Genomic DNA, 9,676 nt, shown 5'->3' on the forward strand with positions numbered 1-9,676 from the left:
CAAAATCATGATAGGTTGAATGAAAATCATGGTTGTCAAAATCCCAATTCAACTTCTACGGATTTTACAATTTTACATGTCAGGAACCTCTAAACGACTCAACATCCATATAAAATCTAAATTGTAGTAGAATTTGACTAAATCCCAATTCAACTCGGTAAAATCAGTAGAATCCCAAGTTAGATAACAATTTTACCGATTTTAGCTTTCATGCACAGAAAGGTTAAAAATGAAATTTTTTTCATCTCTAACCAGCATAGTATTAATTCTAATTTGAGGGATGCCCTCTGCCTCTACAAACCCTTATCTTTCTCAACCATCTTCGTCACAACCTTCTATCGTTCCCCCCTTGTTGCATGGTTGCTCGGTGCTTAGTGCTGTCATTGATTCACAACTTCAATTTCTTAGTGCCACCATCGATTCACAAACACGAATTGACGTTTTCATGTTTGCCTGCTCGATGCTGTCGTTTCCATGCAACATGAATTGATTAACAGCTTTGATTGCCCTGTGATGTCGTCGATAAAGGGGTATACAACTTCATATGTTTCTTCTTTTGCAATTTTTTCATTTGTTTCCTCTTTTGCAATTTCTTGGTCTAATTCGATGATCTATCCACCACAGCTTCATTTGTTTCTTCTTCATTTGCTTTCATTAATTTGATTAATGCTGGTTTCCTTAACTTGAAAGTAAATTATTGTTGGTTTTCTTAAAGAATTGAATGTTTGTCGAAGTTTTTATTATAATTATTGCTTGTAATGTAAAAGTTTATCAGTGTGTGTTGTTTTTATTTATATTAGGTTATGACTCATATGACTTAAGAGAATTTACATTATATCAACAAATATTCAAAATTTTCATTATGGATAGATGAATGATGATAAATGAACTTAATATTTAAAAATTTCATATTATTTAATATTTTTGAAATTGATAGATGAAATTATTTTGAAATAGGTAACATGTATTTCATTCATAATAAGGAATAAGGTTGAAATAATCATATTATTAAGTAATATTAATTTATTTTTTTATAAAATTATATCATTATAAATTTATATTTAAATAAATTAAATGATATTTTTAATTGTATTTAAAATTTTATAATTTTACAATCCAAGTTCATGATGATACGATTTTTTGAACCCTCTTTTGATCCCACTTTCCATGCTTCTTCAATAGATGGAAGAGATAAAACTGCAGGGACTGCGATTTTGTGTACCCCATTTAAGTGGGGTAACTTTACCCACCATGAGTTCCGTTAACTTAAAGTTGTGCCCATCCATTTCTTTTAAATTTCTTTTAATTTTTTCACTCTCATGCAGCCCAATAGCACCTGCCCCTCCATTTTTTGATTCATGTACTCACTCACGCAACTCTCTCTCTCTCCAGAGACAACAGTTTTCTCTCAAGAAGACGCGGGCTTCCATATCAGGAAATACCTCTTTCACACATCTCTCTCTCTCTCTGGAGGCGGGCTTTCATCTCCGCTATGGTCCAATAGCGACCGTCACTCTCTTCATCCCTTCCAGCAACGGCCGCGACATCACTTCCACATCCGATGTCTCTTCCAGCAACAACCACGGTGTCCCCTTCACCTCCGGCGCCCCAGCAACGACCCTCCACTTTCGGTGTTAGTCCTTACATTCTCTCAAGTTTGTGTTTAATTTGTTTCACCTTATTTTGCTCCATTCGTATTTCATTGTTTTAAGTTATAAAACCCTAAACGTTGGGTTCTGTGAAACAGGAACTGCATAAACGGGTAGCGGCCGCAGCGTCCTCTCCGCCTCCGCCTTCGTATTTCATTCGTGTTTCTAACACTGGGTTTCTAGGTATTGCTAAATTTTTACTCTTTTATATTTGTTGTATTTATATTCTGGATGTTTGTTATATTGTTGACTATTTTGGGGTTGATAATATTATGGATTTTTTTTTTTGTAAATAGTTGTCCAAACAAATTTTGGCCTGATATATTATTAATTTCTTAGCTTTCTTTTTCCAGTTTATAAATTTTGAAATTTCTTGTCTTTGTACTTAGCTTTGATTAGTTATTACTTATCATTAATAATTAATTAATGTAACATGTAGAAGGAGTATAAAATTAAGACTAAATTTTGATCGAACTACAAAAATATAGAATTAAACTTAAATTAAAAATTGTGTAGCTTCAAAGAAAATTTACCTACTTCCATAGCATAATACAATAACTATAACACAACATCAACACCATACATTTGTGAAATATTGTATATTCGTAATAAATATGTTACTATGCAGATCAATTTCTCGTTCACAATCATATTGAATGTCTCAATCAATGGGCAGCACTTCAAATAATGGAAGTACATCACGAGATAAAAGTATGTTATTACGGCTAGATTGCTCTATTGATTACAGCAACAACCTTTAGAAATGTAGGAAGAAGATTTTTTGGGTGTGGTAATTATGGCCCTAAAGGGCGTGGCTATGAATGGTTTGATAATGCCATCAATGATCGGTTTGCTGAAGTACTGCATGGTTTAATGAGAAATTGAAATCATCTATTAAGGGAGCTTGCAAATGAGAAGAGAATCAAGAGACGATTAATGGCTCTGTTATTGTTTAGTTGGATAGTTTTTTGATTGATCTTGTACAATTTGATTTGAATGTTTGTTTAAACTTTGAATATATATAACTCCAAATGCTCGTTGGTAGTTGTTTTAAATAGTAATTTTAAACATTTTTCCTTTGTAAAATTTCAAACAGTCAATTAAAATTGTGTTCCCAAAATATGATGTCAGATTTCGAGTCAAACACAGTTTGAGAAATAGTGTCCTTAACCACTAAGATAAACCGCTTGAAATTCACAGACTTGCCACTTAAATTATGACAACTACTTTTAATTCTCAATGATATAAATAAAAAGGAGTGGGTGCCATTGACAAAAGTTACTACAAAAATATTTATGTATTATATGATATCACAATCTTGTCTCAACGATTGCTTGCTCTCGAAAGTAAATACTACAATGAGATTGAAGCCCTTCATAGAAATATTCATTAATTTATCTGTTACTATCTTATTTATAACAGATACTGGGTTTAATTCTAATTAAATCACTTAAATATATATATATATATATTAGTACATTATTGATTAGATTTAATTTTTAATAATTTAATCAAAATTTAGAACATCACTTAAATTTCAAAATTCGAAAAGTTCTTCAATCCCTATATATGGTATACATAACACATTGTCAAAGGTGGTGACCACTTTCATCCACACACCCAGACCAGCTATAGAACAATTATAGGGCTAAGATTTTCCAGGTGGACATATGTGAATCCAATGGAAGCCTTGTCTTAATGGGGTTCCCCAGCTTCGTTTGTTTAAGCATTTGGGACACAAGCAAACAAATAAAAAGTAAACATAATTATGTTTAAAAAGCAAAAAACATGAAGATTGTCTTTGTCACACGTCCATTAAGCAAAAATGCTCTTCCCCCAATAATTTTCATTCTGGGCTCAACCATGTGGTAGTATAAAATACCATATTTATTCAAGCCTAATTCTAACTTTATCTGTTCCTATCTCATTAGCAACAACTTCAACAATTTCAAGTGCAAATTGACATTTGTTCTCCAAAGATCCGCCAAAATGATAATTTCCATCATTGACTTGGTTTTTTAGAAATTGCACTAATAGAAAACCATGAGCTTCATGGATCTCAACTCCATCAAAACCTGCATATCAGATAGTGAATTATGATACATGAGAAATGAAAGATAAGTAATTCCAACACTTTGTTTGGTATGCAAAAAATTTCATAGAATATATCAATAGAGGAACTCGTATACTAGCAAATATGGTAGGTCGCTGGAGGAATGAAATTTTGCAAGTTTCTTTGAGCATGGGTTTTAAATTAGTATATTCCTAAGTATATACAGTTTTCACATACCCATATAAAATGTTGCTACACATGATCCAATTAGAGAAAAACATGGGTATTATATGTAAAAATTTCAGAGAAGTCTATTTCATAGGTGATAAAATGTAGCATGACTAATCGCATGTTTAAAGACAAATATTTTTGTAAAGATAAATTTTCTATCCTAAATAAGACCTTGTGTAACATATGAAAATTTCCAGATCATCTGCACCTAGAACTGTTGTTGATTTCCTTCTCTATCCCTTGTTTAAGTTATTTTTTATTAGCTTAAACACTAAAATCAGCCCAAATAAAGAGTGCATCATGTTAAATGACCAACTTTTCTCATTATGCAAATAATGGATAAAAGAATAAAATAAAATAAATAATTAATTAAATAGTAACTTACACTTAGTAAACCACTACTTTCTACAATGTCGGTTAATTCATAAAGTTTGATGTTGACGAACTTTGAAATTCTTGACTTCTAGGTATTTTTGGAGGTGCAAACATTTGGGATGAAAAAGCCTAGCGAGAGTCCACAAAATGAATGGAAAAATCATAAGTTGGGAAAGTAAAGGCAAAATAGAGACCAAATTTGTAGAAATCATATTTTGTATGCATTTATCTTGTGACATTAATGAAAATATATAGAATTTATGTACCTCATCTGACATTGAGGAATCATTTGAGGGAAGTGCCCTTTGTGGAGATGCGATATTCCATGGTTGAAACATGCCTTGAGGTTGTAAGCTTGCATGTGGATATGTGACTCTAGGATGCATCAATTGCCAACTATTATTATTATAATATGTTTGTTAGGCCATTCCAAATACCCCCTACATAAATATAAAAGAAAAATATTAATTATTCACATAAATATAATAAATTTAAGAAGAGAATTAACAACAAACGTTTACTTTATAAAAATAGAATCGTTATTTACCACTTCTACAACACGATTAGAGTTCAAGCCTCCAAGATTGATGATGTGGGATGCATTCCTATTATTTGTCTTGCCATCCAAAAAAATATACCGTGTTATTTTTCTTTGTCACATACACACATGAATGACAAATAATACAAGTAAGTTTGGTTAGCAACTGGCCCGCTACTTTTGGCGATTTCTTTTTTCGTGATTTGGTTTCAATTGGACCTTTATTCTTTTGCTACATTGGCATTTCAAGCATCTTTTTGTTAGGTCTTTCAATTGTAGTTCCTACTGTATGTTTGATTATGAATTATGATGTGTGTCAATCGGAATGCTTTTGTTCACATCTTGATCGGAGGCTATAGCCAAGGCCTCAATCTTTTCTTCCATTTCTAGCAATAGTGACTTGCTTAACAAAAAAAAATCAAGACACCTTGAACCCCTGACAATAATTCTTTGCGAAATTTGTGATAACTCACTATAATGAGCTGATAGCATTGGATCATTGTCATTTGGTATTATCTCTCCCATGGGGTCACAAATAATTTCATGTGTTGTTGCCCGTGTCCATATTTTCAAATAGTATTGAGGAGGTAAACTTTTGAACTCTAAGTGGCGGAACAACTTCAATGCACGTGAACAAATGATTCCATTGAACTCAAAGCTTCTACATGTGCATGATACTGTTTGTTCCAAGTGATTGTATGTAAGTGTGCGAATCCTTTGTCAACCTTCAATCTCTTTAGCTTTATAGGTACGAATAGTTCCATCATCATTATCCAATTCCAATGACAAATCAATAGTTTGCTTAATACCTTCTTGAAACCAATAAAATATTTTTTGGTGTATTTTTTTTGCAGTTTCACGTTCTACAAACCAAATTAGGTTTTGTTTATTGTGTTAAGTGTTCAGCCTCCCTTTCTTTTTCACGGCGATTATCCATGGCCCTAGAGTACAAGCTTACAAATTCCCGAAGAACAATTCTACCATAATTAAAATTATCCTTCAAAAACTTATTAATGCTCTCACTTCTTTGTGAAGTGGTCATGCCAGCACAAAAGTAAGCATGACTGTACATTTGAACTCATTTCTTTCTCAACTCATATGTTCTTTGCAACCACTCATTATCTCTTAACTCATTATCTTCAAACAATTTATCCCAACTTTGTTCAAATTCTTCAACTGTTTCAGGATTGTAAATGCAAGTTTTGAATTGTGGTGCAAATGATTTATATCCATTATTACTCAAGTTCTTTGCAATATTTTGACATAAATGCCACAAACACAATCCGTGGTGGGCTTTAGGCAATACCGTATCAATAACACTTGATATAGCTGTAGACTAATCTGTAAATATGCTTCTTGGTTTTTTCCCTCCTATAGCCTCAAAGAAAATAGTAAACAACCACATTACTGCATCAATTATCTCACCATCAAGTAGACCACATCCAAAAGTGATGTTTTCCCATGATAGTTCATGCCGACAATTGGTGCACATAACATGTCATAATTGTTTGTTCGAAATGTTGTATCAAAACATACTGCATCACTAAATAACCCATAATCACGCCTCAATTTTGCATCACAAAAAAATACACCACGTATCTCACCATCTTCCCGAGTTCGAAAAGAGTAAAAAAAATGTTTGTTTTCCCCTTTCTTTTGTTTGAAGTATTTAAGGAGACATTCAGCATCACCTTTCTTGAAAAATTTAGCCTATGTTCTTTGTAATAAATTGTTGCAGTCAGATTTTGTGAAATTAAGGTTTTGAGCTCACCAGCTTCTTCACACATGTAAGAGAAAATTTATCCTTGTCTTATTTGAGATGAATGCATTTTGTTCATAAATTCAGCTTGTGAAAAATCAATTTTCCTATGGGACCTCAAATAATGGGAATGCTCAGGTGGGACAAGATCATGAGTATGCTCCGACTTGAACTCAATTAGTCTGTAGTTATCATCAGGAATTTATTTAATCATAAAATTTGCCTTACAATTAAACCACCGACTATCTCTTTTTCTTTCGGGTGTCTTGACTTTTCTAAAAGTGTCATTACATGAACAAACTAGTGCTTGTCGTTGGATTTTATTTTTGTTTTTGTTTGTTCTTAATATCCTCACTAAAGCCAACCTGTCTTGCATATCTATTATAGAAGTCATATGCTTCTTTTGTTTGTGTCAAACATCATTCTAATTTTTGGTTCTACCTCACAATCTATATTTATTTTAAACTGATCATTTGAACCCCCACACCCTTCATCAACTACAAGAGATTTCTCATCATCACTAAAATCCAAGTCTTGATTACTCATTTCTTCATCAGAACTACTGATAGTTGCATTCATATTTAGAGTTTATTATTATCCATCTTAACCTGCAGAAAAGTATAAATAACAAAATATTTACCCATAGAAAAATATTTCAATATTTTTAATTCTATTATAAGGAGTGGTTTTGTGTCTTACGTGGTTCTTTGATCATTCGAGGAAGACATGTCGAAGGTAGAGGCTGACGACACGCCAGCGACAAAGAGATATCGTTGCTGGAGGGGACGCCCAAGGACCATGGTCGTTGTTGGAGGGGACGCCGGAGACGGAGGGGACGCCATGGCCGCTACCTGTTTATGCAGTTCCTGCTTCACAGAACCCAACGTTTAGGGTTTTATAACTTAAAGCAATGAAATACGAATGAAGCAAAATAAGGTGAAACAAATTAAACACAAACTTGAGAGAATGTGAGGACCAACGTCGAAAGTGGAGGGCCGCTATTGGGGTACCAGAGATGGAGAGGACGTCGCAGTTGTTGCTGGAAGAGATGCTGGATGTGGAAGGGACGTCACAATCGCTATTGGAGGGGATGAAGAGAGTGAGGGTCGCTACTGGACCATGCCGAAGATGGTAGCCCGCCTCCACAGAGAGAGAGAGAGAAAAAGAGAGAGAGAGATAGAGAGAGAGAGAGAGAGATGCATGAAAGAGGTATTGCCGGAGATAGAAGCCCACATCCTCTTTCTCGAGAGAAAGTTGTTGTCTTTGGAAAGAAAGTGAGAGAGAGAGAGAGTTGCGTGAGTGAGTACATGAATCAGAAAATGGAGGGACATGTATTATTGGGCCGCGTGAGAGTGAAAAAATTAAAAGAAATTTAAAAAAAATGAATAGGCACAACTTTAAGTTGACGGAACTCGCGGTGAATAAAGATACCCCAGTTAAATGGGGTGCACAAAATTGCACTCAAACTACAGGCTCTCTCAAGTTCTTGTGATGCCATCTCACGTGACTAATTGTAACTATTGAAGAATAAATCTTTGTAGTCTTGACACAAGTGGAAAATATCACATCTTCTTCCAAGGTGTCTTTAACCCATCTCTTCTATTGGTTCGTTTGAAACATTTATTCCCAAAAAATTTACAACTTCTCATTCTAATCATCTTTGTAAAATATCATGCATCCATTAGGACACCAATTAATCTTTATACACCACAGGTCTAATTTTTTCATTGATTTCTTTACATGGTAAGAATTAGTAGGTGTACGACTATCACCCAACAATGAATTGTCCATAATTTGCACAATGCAATTAAAGTAATCCTCAGTCATATTATAATCACTCTTGAGATCTAAAATATCAATTATAATTGATAACTCTAAATAGTTTACACATCCATCCCACAATTGAGCTCATGAGCTAACAACATCTCAAAGAATTTTTCTACATTCAAATTGGGATTGTCTGTAACAATATGTTCATACCCAAAACCTTCTTACTCAATATACTAATAGATTGTTGGTCTAGCAACATCCATAATTCTACATTCATAAATATTGAATTTTTCTCTTTGTCTATCATGCTCCTAGTATGAATTTTTTACTATCATTGAATGTGAATGGGTGACATTGATTCCCCATTATTAGTCCAATAATAGTAGTTATCCATGAACTCTTTCCTATATAAATTTTCTATCACCTCATCAAACAAATTGGACTTCTCACATATGAATTTTAAACAAGTACATTTCAACTTTCCTATGCCTTGAAAATGATTTTGAGCACATGCAAAGTTTATGAACCCTCCATTAAAACTCGACCTATTATCCATCCACTTCAAATATTAGGGACTTCTATTTAAACAAACTAAAAAAAAAAAAAAAAAAACCATGTTGTCAACAACCATCCCACCACATATTCATCATACAAACTCTAATAATGTCAACAGAACCTATACAAAAAAACAAAGAAATAATGGAAGAACCAAGAACATGTCTTGGGTGCCTGCAACCGTTTCTACACCCAAATGAAACTTCCTACTACTTTTTTCCAAATCTGAAACCCCAAATAGTATTATATTGAATTCATTATAAAGTTCATACTTATCTATTAAAGATGTTTTCTACTATTAAGTCAATTTCTACTCTCAATCTCTCTTCAATCCTAATCCTATTACAAGGTATGTCTATTATATATCGAATTTATTATAAAGTTAATAGTAATCTATTTTTATCAAATTATATCTTGAAACTTACACTTTTTAATAAACCAAATTTCATCATACTTAAGTCCTTCATGGGCCATTCTTCAAGAATTTTGGGTGTTTGTTTCCATTATTATGTCAAGTCATGAGACTAAACAAGAGTTATTCAATAACCATGAAAAAGCATCTACAAATAAAAAATGCATCCATCCAAGAATGTACTTGTACTAATAAATCACTGTCTATAAATCTATCTAATTGATGAAAAAATATAATAAAAATTATGTATAAAAAATCACCCATCAATAAACTAGAATGGAAACTAGAATTAAACAATATCATGCCAAGAAGCAAATTATATCATGAAAAAAAT

The sequence above is a fragment of the Diospyros lotus genome, chromosome 5, assembly GCF_014633365.1.
Source record: "Diospyros lotus cultivar Yz01 chromosome 5, ASM1463336v1, whole genome shotgun sequence".
NCBI classification, from domain to species: Eukaryota; Viridiplantae; Streptophyta; class Magnoliopsida; order Ericales; family Ebenaceae; genus Diospyros; species Diospyros lotus.